A 14,805-nucleotide genomic window follows, 5' to 3' on the forward strand; every position below is an offset into this window, starting at 1 on the left:
CAAAAGACCCTGGTGAAAATGTACATATCATTTTAAGAAAGAAACATTCAACTTAATATAACTTAATCATAAAGAAATGAAAAACTTAATTTGGTCAAATTAATAATTGTTATTATAGTAATTCTTACAAGAGCAACAATAAACTCATATTAAAGTAAAGCTCTGAAAGTAGTGTTTTCTGTTGTTGAATTTGACCAAAAATTTAAAGACGTATTGATATCAGTCCCATCAAATTCTTCAAAAAAAAAAAACTGAATTATAAAAGACAGTTTCAAGCTTGCTTCAGGAAGCCAGCATTAGCCTGGAATGAATGCCAGACAAGAACACTACAAGGAAAGAAAATCATATGTCAATATCTCTGAGAGGTAAAATACTAACAAAATGAATTCAAGAGTATATTTATTTATAGGATAGTACACCATGATCAAGTAGGATTTACACTTGGAAAGCAAAGGCAGTTAAACACATAAATCATGTGTGATATACTACATTAACAAGATAACAACATAATTATCTCAATAGGTAGAGAAAACACATTTCTCAGAATTCAGTTATATTTCACAAAAATTATCAAAAACTTACATGTGAAAGCAACATATCTTAGCAAAATAGAGGACATGTAGTAAAAGTCCAGGGCTAACATATTCCAAGGCCATAAGCTGCAAGCTCTTCTCACATTAGGAAGAAGACAAGGATGCACAGCCTGCTACATTGTATGTTATTTAATTTTGGAAATTCCAGATAAAACAATTAGGGAAAAATAGAATAAAATAAACAATGAAATAAAAGAAAGAAGTAAAATGTCTTCATCTGCAGATGATCTGATCTTATTAGAGACCCCTTAACTGTAGAAATAACTATAAAATTAACTTTATTCATTTCTTGCTGGAGAATTAGAATCACTAAATAGTAGAAGGGATAGAAGAGTACTATACATAGCAAGGAAGCAAATCTCAGGGGGTGCAGGTAGCTCATGCCTGTATCTGAGGATCCCAGTTGGAAGCCAGACTGGACAGGAAACTCTGAAACTTGTAGCTCTAATTAAATCACAGAAAACGCTGGAAGTGACACTGTGGCCGAAGTGATAGAGTGCTAGTGTTGAACAAAAGTAGCTCATGGACCACACCAAGGCCCAGAATTCAAGCTTCACGACCAGGCCAAAAAAAAAAAAAAACAGAAGAAGAAGAAAAAGAAAAGAAAAGAAAAAAAAAAAAAAGAAAGCAACCCTGAGACCTGGTACCAATTCTGAGCCTTATTACTTCAATCCCTGATAAATTTGTTCACAATAATAAAAAAAAAGAACAAAAGCAGAACAGTACAATGGAATTTTAGAAGGCCCAGTTTAACCTAGGAGCTAAGTATCAACTCAATCTTGTGATAATGTGTTCTACCTTTGTGTCTATATCTTATTGTTCAAATTAACTTGAAATTAATAGACTCAGTTTGATATATTATGTCATATATTTTACATACTACCATTGTCAAAATATTCATATTTGAAAACCGAATCTACAGATAAAATTTTATCCTTATCAAAATTTACAGAAGTTTTACAATTTACAGAAATATCAAAAATTCCAAAATTCCCATGTAACCATAAAAGACCCTAAATATCTAAATAAACTGAGAAAGAAGGTGCAACTGGAAGTGCCAAATTTTCAGATTTCCACTCATTTCACAAAGATGTTTTTTAAACTGTGTGACACTGGCACACAAAGAGGCAGAAAAAGAATGAAAGAGAAAGCTCAGAAACAAATTAGGAATGTTTAAAAACCTAATCTTCACAATGTTAAATAGAATAAGAATTATGGAAGTTATTTCCTTCGATAAATGTGTTGGAACACCTGCAAACCGATATAGGAAAAAGAAAACTATATACTTATACTCTATATGAAAATTAACTCACTCAAAATGAATTAAAAGTCTAATGCTTAAAGGGAATCTAAAATACCCCTAAAAGAAAATTTAGAGACTTCTATGAGTTATTATTATAGGCAGAATTTTGTAACAAAAATCTCAAAAAATAAGGAGAAAAGAAAAAGAAAACCAAACAAATGATATTTCAACAAATGAAAAAGCTTCAAGTAGAGTAAACAAGATCAATAAATATAAAAACAATGTAATAACAACTGTTTTTAGAATATACTTTTGAAGAAAGTTAATATCATGAATATACGTGGAACTCAAATGATTCAATAGCAAAAATAAAAGACTTTAAAAAGTGAAAATTTTTCAAAAGATATACATATAGCCAACTTGCTTATGAAGAAACATCATTAACCATCAAGGAAAATTCAGAGGAAACAATAACATGACATAACCTAACCCCAACAAAAATCGTTATCAGAGAGACTATAGATAATAAATGTTGGAGAAGATGTGGAAAAACGGAGATCTTGCACATTATTTGTGAGAAGGTAAATTAATATAGGCCTTTGGAAAATAAGAAATTAAAATATGATTTCCATATAATCTAGACATTTCATTTCTCCAATATATATGTAAAGGAAATGAAATCAGCATATCAGATGTTGGAAGAAATAGTCAACAACAAACGGTTAAAGGTAACGCAATCTCAGATAGATGTGGGAGGCCAAGATGGGCAATGACCAAGTCTCTCCTGTTTATGTAAACTAATATTAGACTAGATTAACTGGAAGACTGATGGAATTACTAACAGAGTTCTACAGCCGCAGTAAACTACATAAGTATTTATCTTCCACATTCATATCTAAATTTTAGCTGATAAATTCCACCAGGTGGCATCACATAGCATGTGGGTTAGAATGGGTCAAATGCACTCTGGAGTACTGCACAGGATCATTAAATATTACCTCTCTTGCTACTTAACACCTACTTTAAAGAACTGGATTTTCAGATATTTCATAAGGAATCAATAATATATATCTATATATATTGATATATACCTATATATATATCAATATATCTATCTATCTATCTATATATCTATATATCACAGAGAAGGAATACTAGGACTTTGCAATTGCTACTATCCATCAATGTGATAAAAATAGACAAGGATTATTGCCTAATTGGGAAACCTATATAAACTCCAATATGTTCTGGCCATTGCCTAAGGACTTAATAAATGTAAAAAATAATTAAGTCATATATGCCAAGGTGTGCACAGAGGAAATGTTTATTTTTATTGTTAATTTTTATTTTTGGCAGTTATAGGGCTTGTACTCATAGTTTGGTAGCAGTTTGTGACATGTTTTATGCAAGACAAGTGCTCTACCACACTTTGAAGAGAACTCAAATTTTAAAGAAATATGGAACAATAAAAGACCCCAAATAGCAAAAATGATTCTTAACAGAAAAAAACATGCTGGAGGAGTTTCAATACCAAATTTTAAACTCTACTACAAAGCCATAGTAATCAAAACACCTTGGTACTGGCACAAGGAGCAACCTCAGGACCAATGGAATAGAATTGAAAACCCAGAAATGAACCCACAGACCTATAGCCACCTAATCTTCAATAAGGGAGCTAAAGAATGGAATAGAAGAAAGACAGCCTCTTCAGTAAATGGCACTGGCAAAATTGGTTAAACACCTGTGGAAACTAAAGCTAGATCTTATAAATCACCCTGCACTGGAATCAAATCCAATGGATCAAAGACCTCAGAGTCAAAGCAGACACCCTGAATACATTACAGGACTTAATAGGAGAAACCCTAGGTCTCCTTGGCACAGGCCGAAATTTTCTACATTGAGACCCAAAACAAAACAAATCAAAGTTGGACAAATGGGACTGCATGAATCTGCAGAGCTTCTGCATGGCAAAGGACATAGCTAACAAGATACAATAGAAAGCCCATGGAGATCTTCACTAGCCATACAACGGACAAGGGTCTCATATCTAAAATATATTTGGAACTCAAAAAATTAAATCCTCCAACAACAAATCCTCAAAGAAACAACTGCCCAATAAATAAGAGGGCTAAGGACTTAAAGAGAAACTTCTCTGAAGAGGACATAAGAATGGCCAATAGACACATGAAGAAATGCTCAACCTTTCTAGCCATAAAAAAAATGCAAATCAAAACAACATTCAGATTCCACCTCACCCCAGTTAGAATGGCTATAATCAAGAACTCTAATCACAACAGATGCTGGAGAAGATGTGGCCAGAAGGGAATCCTACTGCACTGTTGGTGGGAGTGTAAACTTGTTCAACCACATTGGAATGTAGTATGGAGGTTCCTCAAAAGACTCCACATAGAGCTTCCCTATGACTCAGCAATCTCACTTTTGGGCATTTGCCCAAATGGTCGCAAACAAGACCATACTAAAGCTACCAGCACAACTATGTTTATTGCAGCATTATTTAACTTAGCTAAGATATGGAACACACACACACAATGGAATTCTATGCTTCCATCAGAAAGAATGACATTGCCCCATTTGTTACGAAATGGAAAGACTAGAAAAAAATTTGTATTAAGTGAAGTAAGCCAAGCTCAAAGAAACATAGGTCCCACGGTTTCCCTTATTTGCAATAACTAGTATGTGTCTGGGACAAGTAGAAAGGTCAAAAGTTATGTACATATGACTAGATAAGATGAAATTAAGTTAAGGATATAGGTGGACCTGTTGTAACAATGAGAAGTACAAGTTGTCATGTCGAAAACGAGCTTTACAACGTTGGTGGGGGGGGGGGGGGGGGGAAGCGGGGAGGATTGGGTGGGGGGGAGGCTGGGAAAGGATGTGAAGGGTAAACAAAGGAGGAGGCTGCAATGCTTGATAAGAAATGTAGGCATTAACCTGCCCATGTAATTGTAACCCCTCTGTACAGTGTGTTCACCAAAAATAAAAATAAAAGATGAAATTAAGCTAAATGAACCCCAAGATAGGGACACAAGGGGTTTATTTTTTCTTTCTTGCTATTATTATTTTTGGGGGGGGGGGTACGGTTGTGGGGCCTGAACTCTGGGCCTGGGCACTGTCCCTCAGCTCTTCAGCTCAAGGCTAGCGCTCTACCACTGGAGCCACAGCGCCACTTCCGGCTTTTTTCATTTTTGCTTATGTGGTGCTGAGGAATCGAACCCAGGGCCTCAGGCATTCAAGGCAAGCGCTCTACCACTGAGCCATCTTCCCAACCCATCTTGCTATTATTTCTAACGTATTTATAAGGTACCATGAGAATTTTTTTGTTGCTTTGTATGTTCCTCCCCCACAGTATAACCCGTTTTCACTGTATTTGATGTAGGAATAATTGGGGAAGGGGAAGGGAAAAAAACAAAATGTTTAAATAGGGATACAGGTTGACCCGTTGTAACAATGAGAGGTACAAGGCACTATGTTAAAAACGAACTTTACAATTTAGGCAGGGGGACGGGTAGTTGTGGAGGTAGGAGGGAAGGGATGGTAGGGGAAAAACAACGGAGGAGGCAGCAATAAGATATGTACTTATTACCTTGCTCATGTAACTGTAACCCCTCTGTGAAGTATTTTCACAATAAAAGAATTAAAAATAAATTAAAAAAGAAATGTTAGAAGAATTTTTTTCCCTTTTGTGTGCTTTAGACAGAAGACATGTACAGTGATGTCCAAAAGTTTATATTTTACACACAATTTGTTTGAAAAAAGGAGAGCCAGAGAGAGAGAAAGAGAAAGACAGAGACAGAGACAGAGACAGAGACAGAGACAGAGATAGAGACAGAGATGCCTATCATCAAGTCTTCCAGTTAGGGTGAATAAATAGTAAAGGTAAAGGGGCTGGGAAGGTGGCTCAGTGGTAGAGCGCTTGCCTTGCATGCCTGAGGCCCTGGGTTCGATTCCTCAGGACCACATAAGCAAAAAGAAAAAAGCCGGAAGTGGCACTATGGCTCAAGTGGTAGAGCGCTAGCCTTGAGCTGAAGAGCTGAGGGATAGTGCCCAGGCCCAGAGTTCAGGCCCCACAACTGGACCTAAGTAAATAAATAAATAAATAGTAAAGGTAAATTAAAAATAAGAAAAATGACCTGAAATCACAGTCTAAATTTTATGTTGACAATGGTAGCTCATTTTAAACACACATGGATACAAGAGAAAACAATTTAAACTAAGATTCTAATTTCTATCTGGACAGATGAAGCAAAGTTTTGATATTGAATCATATTCTGGTAAATTTCTACTAAACAAAATCATCAACTATATTTAGGGGACAGTAACAATGTCTGGATTCTTTACAAAATTTGTACAATATCCAGGATATTATGGACAACTTTGCAGAAATAAATTGAAGATTATAGACAACTGATAAATCTCTAGGATAATGTGACTATTAGTCAATTATTGTGAATTTGAAGAGATAATTATATAGTTACACGGAAGAAATTCAACAAAAAATGGAGCCAAAATAATATTCTTGTATATATAGACAATAGATCTATGGTGCCATTTGCAGATAAGAGAGGTAACGTCAAACATGACTGACTAAAATATGCAATCACAATATATTTTGAGTGATATCATAGGAAAATTTTTTCTTACCTTCTATATAAAAAGGTTCTTTTTAATTAACAGAAGCACTAACATATTATTGAATGATGAATAGGTCCTTGAATACATAAAGGGAGAAACGTAAAAGTTCCTAAAATCTACTTAACACAAAAAAACTACCTATCAGAACATTTGAGCTACAGCAAAGACAGTGCAAAAGGAAAGCTTATAGCTCAGAGTTCTTACAGAAAAAAGCAAATCCATCTCAAAAAAGTAGCCTATTTTTATGTCAAGCTACTCGAAATACAAGTAATGAAACTTGAAATTAGTAGGTGGTTATATGATCATATGTACATAGCTTTTGTCCTCTTCTGCTTGTCCTAGACATATACTAGTTATTGCAGATAAGGGAAACCATGGGACCTATGTTTCTTTGGGCCTGGCTTACTTCACTTAATATAATTTTTCCAAGTCTTTCCATTTCCTAACAAAATGAGGCAATGTCATTCTTTCTGATGGAAGCATAGAATTCTAATATATATATATACATATATATATATGTATATATATATACATATACATATATATGTATATATATGTATATATATATATATATATATATATATAAAATGGCTATTAAGACCCAAAAGAATAAATGCTGCAACATGACAAAACTAAACCTTCATATACTATTGGTGAGAATGAGAACCAGCACAACTACCATGAGAATCACCCAGAACTAACAGACAATCCAGCTATATATAAATCTTAAACATATATCTGGAGGAAAGTAATTAAGGTCACAAGAGTGGCACTTGCAAATATATGGCTATTGCAACAATATTCACAATACCCAAGTCATGAGTATAGTCCTGGTAACCTACAATGAATGATCTAACTATCTAGCTATCATCCATTTATATATGCAATGAAATACTACAACACCATAAAGCATGAAATTTTGCCATTCATACAGAAATGGATGGAATGAGAAGCAAAGTTAGTCAAGTTAGGACAAAGGATTTTTTATTTATTTATTTATTTATTTATCTATTTTTTGTTGGTTGTGGGGCCTGAACTCTGGGCCTGGGGCTGTCCCTCAGCTCTTCAGCTCAAGGCAAGCACTCTACCACTTGAGCAACAGTACCACTTCTGGCTTTTTCTGCTTATGTGGTACTGAGGAATCGAACCTAGAGCCTCATGCATGCAAGAAAGCACTCTAACACTGAGCCACCTTTGCAGCCCTTTTGTTTGTTTGTTTTTATTACATGTGGATGCTAGACTTAAAACAGAAACATATAAATACATAGACAAACATTATATATATATATATTTATATGCATACATATATGTATTCCTGCATACATGGGTATGTATAGATATACCTATATCTATATGTAAGATCAAGTCATATTAAGTCAATTTATTCCAGTCAAAGTATGTCACATGTGTATATGGACAAGTAAAAATATAAGCCTCTGTACAAGTTACTGATGTCAATAAAATGTAAAATATATTGTTATATCCAATGTGTTTCATAGGTTGCAAATTTTCTTCTGCTGTCCTCTTTGCAGAAGCACATAGGAATTTTGTAAATTAAGGCAGACATATAAACATTGTAAGTGCCAATAAACTCTGAGCAGTCAAATCCTTTTTAGCATATTAATCAGTGGAATATTCAACCATAATTCAACATAAAGCATTTCTCATGAATGTTTGGTAAGGGTTTATGAAAACAAAAGAGCTTTTACCAAGATAAAAATTCAACTACTTTATTTAGCATGTGGGGTTTTTATTTATTGTCAGTTTTAGCAAGACTTCCTCAATGAAGATTCAGTACATTGAATTAAATTTCTGTGTGTTCATTTACATTCATTTGGACTGAGGATCTAAGACTCAACTTCTTTGATAACACTGTTTTATAGAGAGGATAATGAGTGAGCTACATTTAAATACTATGATAATATTTAAAATATGTGATTAACAAAGAAAAAACAATTCAGTGTTTCTATTTTTTTAATTCTAAGTAGGAAAACTGATCTATATTAATAACTGTTAAATTCATAATTAAAATTAATAAGAAAATATTTATCATAAAGATCAGGAGACTAGTTCTTTACAAGGGAAGGAATTGTGTTCCTTAGGAGTACAATAGTTGGAGTTTGTTGGTGATTAAATGTATGTATATTTCATAATTATTTTAGCACCCCAAAATGTGCTTTATGCAACTTTGTATGTGTATTATTTCACCTTACAGCAAAAGTTTAAAATCTATACATAAAACAAACAAAATTATATTTCAGTTTAGATATAAAAGTTATTAAGAAGTTTATATTAAGAGAAGTAAATTAAGAGGAAAAAACTACTCAGTACACTGAATAGAATAACAAATACATACACATGCATACCCACATCACATCAAGTGAGGCTGAAGGATCCAGAATGAATAATATCAGTAACCTCTGCTCAATCACAAATAGTAGTAATGACAAAAGTAAAGAGTAATCATGTAAAGGCAAGGTAATATAAGGCATTGTTTTAAAAATAAAAAAATAATAATATAATACAAGTACAATGCAGCTCTAATGAGGGATAATCTCAGCCAAGTAGCTACATGTACTGGAAAGTTAGAAAAAATAAAATGAGGAGTAAGGAAGAAAAGAGGAAAATGCAACAACAACAAAAATCTTCAAAGACAGAAGTGATATGATTAGAAAATTTAACTATAGAGAACTATCTAAAGAACATGAAGAAAAAAACAGCATCACATAATGGCAAAATGAGAGCAGAATATCTTTCACTGACTATGACAGACATGTTTATATCTATTCAAGAATCTGTTCAGTGAGCCCTTGGGGATCTAGAAGAGTTCTGAAACCCAACTTAGGTCTGCTGAAAGACACTATTCAATGACCTAAAAAGAAAAGCATGAAATGAAGATCAGAGGGAGGACAGGCTACAATTTATGGGAATTTCTATGTCTGAAACCTGCTGTATCCACAGAGACTATCAGAAGCCTAGATCCATGAAGTTGGCTGGGCTACAGTTTGCTACCAATCTAAATACATATAAATGCTGGGGGGAAAAGTACATATTCAGGAACTTGTCTGTCCAGTTGACAACTGAAGTGAGAGATCAATGAAGTCCTATATAAGCAGTATTATTAATGTTGTCTGCTAAGGAAGCAGAAGAATGATACAAAAGATGATACTATAAATATAAAGTTATATATGACTGTGACTTTTAACTTTTACAATTATCTGAAAATTTCATTAAGCCTATTATTTTAAACTATGGTTTGATATTATTCCATAACTCTGGGAAATAAGCATTATATTCTTCATTTTTTTCACCTAATTTGTCATAAAGTGAAAAAAACTTCTCTTTTGAAAGTGCAGAAGTACTTCAAATAATAACAGTAGAAATTATTATGAACAAATGGAGAGCAATTGAGTTAATATCTCTCTGAGTCAAAAAGAGGATTTCTTGCTCAGCACCTGTGGTTCACACCTGGGATTACAGCTATTCAGGGGGCTGAGATCTGAATATTTGGTAGGAAGCAAACCCAGGCATCATAGTCTGTGAGACTATCTCCAATTAGCCACTAGAAAGCTGGAAGTAGAGTTGTGGTTCCATTGATGGAATGCTAACCTTGAACAAAAGAGCTCAGTGACAGCACCCAGGCCCTGAGTTCAAGTTCCATGACCAGCACCAACAAACAAAAAAGTATGATCTATCATAGTTTTAATGTAATTGCTGATAACATGCTAAAAGCACTTTGTATTATTTGTGTAAATTTAATGGCTAATGAGGCAATTAACTTTGAGATTGTAAATGGTATTAACATAAAAAAGCATAAAGAAACAAGTTCAAATCAAAAGAACTATTCGGAAAACAGATTATTAAATTCAAAAGTTAACAGAAACAGATGTTCACTATTTTACGCATAAACATTACACCATTTCATGTAGCAATTTGGGTTACTAAAACAAAATAAAATCATAAATACAAAGCCATTAGTCAAATAGTATATCAATTATGCTTGCTTGGAAATGATCAGTGGATTTTTAGTCAACTTCCTGGCATATAATATATCTGAACCAAAGCAAGGACTTAGATCAAAGAAAGCCAGCAAAGTATTTTCATTGACAGATACACAAATATTGTTGAAATGGCATTTCTTCTACTATATGCACAACTTAAGTGTGGTCAGTTTTTCATGATGGAAGATTTGCTTTTCATTTTTGAAAGTATTTTTAACAAACACAAGTAGATCTGGACTTTATTACTATGACAGCTTACATTGCCTTCAGATATAACATGGAAGTTAAACTTACGGCACAATAATATTCCAGTGAGACAGCTACAACTTTTTGTAGTAATTATTTTAAATATATTAGAAAATAGATAGCATCATGTTTCCTTCATTGAAAAAGCATATGAGTAACTTATTTTGGTTAAATGGTGTGCTTAGCAGTGTAGAAAATTGTGATCTATAGAATATTGACAGATTAAATTTGATATATTTTACTAGATGACAAAGAAAATGATTATAGATAAAAACTTAATTGTAGACTGAGCTGCTAAGCTTTCTAACAATAAATATTCTGTCAATATATGTCTTACTAAGACAAGTTCTCATGGTGTATCAGGTGGCAAACCAACTTGGCATCAATTGTGACCAAGTTATAAAAAACACCCAAATGTAATTTTTTAAAATATATTGATTGTAATATTTTATTGCTTATATAAAATGGGATGCATACTTTTAATAATTGGTACCAAAAATCCTATCACAAATGAAATGGAGAAGTTGAAGGCTTTCTACTGATTATAGGAAGTAAGGATTGATATGTTCCAAAATTTAACAACAGTTGTTAAAGAGGGAGATGATGATTCACCATTGTACCTCTGCCCAATTTATCATGGAACACCTAATAAATTTTGTAGAGTATTATAATTTTTCTCTATCTAAAAATATCATCTGTTCATAGGAAATTCATGGCTTCAGAATCTAGTTATTTCATTAAGCCATAATAGAAAGAAAATTATTACTCCTCAGTATAAATTATTAGAATTGCTATTGATGGGCTAGACTCTTTTTTTCAGCATACTCCATCACTTGGCTTCATGTTGAATAAATATGAAAAGCCAATACTAAACTTGCTGAAATCACTTTAAAATCTCTTTTTCCCAGAACAAGACTTCCAGGAATAGAAGCTCAGTGGGACTTGTTTCTGTATTCTGAATAATATTAAAACAAAACAGAAACAAAAGAGTAGGCATTATTTCTTTGAGTGGCATTTTATCTAGCCAACTTAGATTTAAAAACTTAAGGAGCAAAGAATGGTCTCGTTTGTCACATTGAAATCTTTAAATGTTCAGAGTCTATTCAAGTATACTTGTTAGTATCTGATGTAAGGGAACAGCTCCCATTTGATTAAAACTCTCACTATTGTTATTAGTACATGTACAATATAAAGGTGTTTATAAGTTTTATTTTATTATTTTACTATATAACTTGTTCTAATTGTACTTATTAAAACAACAATATAACGTACTAATTGTACTTATTAAAAATAACATTTTTAAAGAATGATTCGCTGTCAAAAGCTTGGCCTATTTTTTATTAGCTTTAAGAAGTTGTGCAAAAGTTTCCAACTTACTATACCAATTTATGAATACAGTGCACTTATTTTTGGGGGCTGATAGTAGGCTTGAACTCAGAGCCTGGGTGCTATCTCTTAGCTGTATTTTGCTCAAAATTGTGCTCTACCTCTTGATCCAAAACTTCACTTGTGGCTTTTGGGTGGATAATTGAAGACAAGAATCTTAGTAGCTGGTTTTTAACTTTAATTCTCAGATCTCAGCCTCCTGAGTAGATAGGCTTACAGGAATGAGCCACTAGTGCTTGATCAGCACAATGCATATTGATCAATGTCTTCAGTTTCTAGTCTGAAAAACTGGAATTGTTAGCAAAAATCAGAAAGTTTTAAAAGTTAAATATTTGAATCCAGGTAATTTAAATGATAAAAGATGGCTGTATAACACAAGATGATGTAATAACATTTAACAAGAACAATGGCACTGTGTGACATCAGCTGCAAGAAAGAAGATCAAGGAGCCCTGTTTTTAGCATCATGGAGAGGAAAGTGCTGCAGAAGGATAACATGCGTCCATAACTTGGTGATCAAATATGGAATGAGAATAGAGCAGGAAGGACTTCCATCAGACCAGTTTAATCTGGAAACTGCACAAATAATACAACATAAATTATTCCTTGTCTTTGTATTTTTGTATCTGGGAAACTGCACAAATAATACAACATAAATTATTCCTTGTCTTTGTATTTTTGTACCTGAGATTTGTTCTGTTTCCACTAATTAAATAAGCTTAGGTGAAGACTGCCCTTCCCGTGTGAGGGGTGTACATTCTAGAACACATGCTGGTGAACTGCCTAATACTTCTCTTACCATCAAGACAAGAGCTGAGATTTTGTCTCCTTCTGCTTGGTTCCTTTCTCCTTCTAAGTTAGTACCAAACTCTGAAAAATGAGTTTCATTTTGATTCATTTCCAGTCTTTATGTCTATGAGAAGGCATTTTACAAGTCATAAGTGGAAAATCTTGGATTAGGGACTTCTTTCATCAAATAGTGATTTTTACAGGAAAGATCATAGTTTTTAGCTAATATCCTTACACATGTTATACCATAAATATTATTAACAACACTCCCATCCTTATAATTCAAAGCACTGTTATAATTTCAGTTCATCCTGTTTGGGAACATTAAGTACTTGCTGATAATCATTAGCATTTTTGCATCATGTGAAAAATCCTTCTACATGGACCAGTTGGCACAGATACGGTCCTGGGAGGGGGAGAACATTGTGATTATCTTTAGGCACAACTTTTCACTGCAGAATTTAAATCTTTAGCTCTATATACAAGACTTGTTGTCAACTTGCATTAAATGTGGATAACACAAAGACTTGAAGACATCCCCTGTGGGTAAATAAGAAAACCTAACAGTTTTGTAGAGTTTGTAGGATTAATCGCACATAATAATTACACAAAGTGATAACACACTTATTATAAAAGCATATACACACCATTTAACAAGCAGTGGCAGAAACTTCTAGGAAGGAGGAAAATAAACATAAATTGGTAATGACAAGGGGGATGGAAAAGAAAGATATAAATTCTCATCTTTCCATTTAAGCATTTCAAAATTCTGTTTCTTCTGTTTCTGTTTCTTCTGAATCTCTTTAGGTCTTTGGGATCACTGAACCACTAGCAGGATATCTGTAGCTCCAATGTTCCTCTCTCAGCCTGACACTTGGAACAGATTAGTAAGCATCTTGTCTTCCCATTCCAATTCTGCACTTTTAAAGCTTATAGATCCCAAAAAGATCAAGAAAAGATCAAGAAAAATACCTATGGAAGTAGTTTCTAACTCCACACAATAGATTCACTTGAACAAGTCTATCTAATAGTATGATTTTGTTTTTAAAAAATACATTATAGTATATAATATTATGCCTAAGGGATTCCTATGGTTAACCTATATTTATGCAAAAAGAACAGTTGTTACAGTTGACTTGTTTACAGCACCAGAACCAGATCAGACACAAAGACACTTAAGATTTTGTTGTTGTTGCTGTTTTTTTATTTTTTATTTATTTTACCAATTTTGCGTCTTCAAATTGAGTCTCATGGTCACCACTTTATAGTTTCTGTTGACACTATAATTTACCAAATAATACCTTCTATATTCCTTTACTAGTCCTAAGTTTTCATCCAGAACTGATTAATTCACCACTTAATCCTTTTCCATTTTAAAGCTGTTTAAATAAACATGTTTTAAATTATTTGTGTTCATCTACTCAATCATAGCCTCTAGAATACTCTCCCTTAGTATTAGAAGTTGGCCTCATTTGGCACACTGACACATCAGGTATCAAGACAAATAATCAGAAGGTACAGCTATATTTTAGAAACTCTCTTTACTTAAGTAACATTTGCCTTTGTGAGCATCATGAGCTTCAGCTCTGCATTTGCTGAGAAAGAATATTTCCATGAATACAATTACATACTCTATATGCTCCGATATATTGAGAAAGAAATTTACTTACATGTCAAGATCATGCTATCCTACAACATATTCCATTGCATCTACACTTTTCAAACAGAGAAGTTTTTATTAAGGAAATAAGAACTTTAGTTTATAATCTAAGTTGTGCAATGAACTAGTTATATAGTTTAATGCACAGTAATGATTTATTTTGCCTCATTTTTCCTACTTCAAAATGGATGAAGAAATGCAGAAAATTAATGTGACAATGGTAAGAAATATGACA

The sequence above is a fragment of the Dipodomys spectabilis genome, unplaced genomic scaffold, assembly GCF_019054845.1.
Source record: "Dipodomys spectabilis isolate Male_0828 unplaced genomic scaffold, ASM1905484v1 ptg000081l, whole genome shotgun sequence".
In the NCBI taxonomy this organism is placed as follows: Eukaryota; Metazoa; Chordata; class Mammalia; order Rodentia; family Heteromyidae; genus Dipodomys; species Dipodomys spectabilis.